The following is a 391-nucleotide window of genomic DNA, read 5'->3' as shown; positions in this document are numbered from 1 at the left end:
AACGTGTAGTGTGCTCTCTTTCTGGTGGAACTGGCGCCTGTTAGATGATAAATTTGCACTCTCCTACACACTGAAGTTAATTACAAAGTCTTACTTATGATTAAAGCTACTTTCAGCAAGTTTGGACAAAGAGGGGTGCGCACATAGAAAGCACGGTGCTGAAAGTTTAAATGGGCTGATGTCGCACCAATGAACGTGGTCTGAGTTACTGGAATTTACCGAAAAAAACACCAAAGCAAGTATTTTTAATTTTAAAGGAAGTCTGATCACCATGGATGCCGATGATTCATTTTATTTTTCTTTGGATCCACGCGAGGACTGAGAACAAAAAATGTGACTACTTGCGTTTTACTCAGCGCCGTCTTTTTATTGTAAAACTCGCATTTTCTCC

This window comes from Scomber scombrus, chromosome 4, assembly GCF_963691925.1.
Source record: "Scomber scombrus chromosome 4, fScoSco1.1, whole genome shotgun sequence".
NCBI classification, from domain to species: Eukaryota; Metazoa; Chordata; class Actinopteri; order Scombriformes; family Scombridae; genus Scomber; species Scomber scombrus.
Note: the sequence above shows the minus strand (reverse complement) of the source record.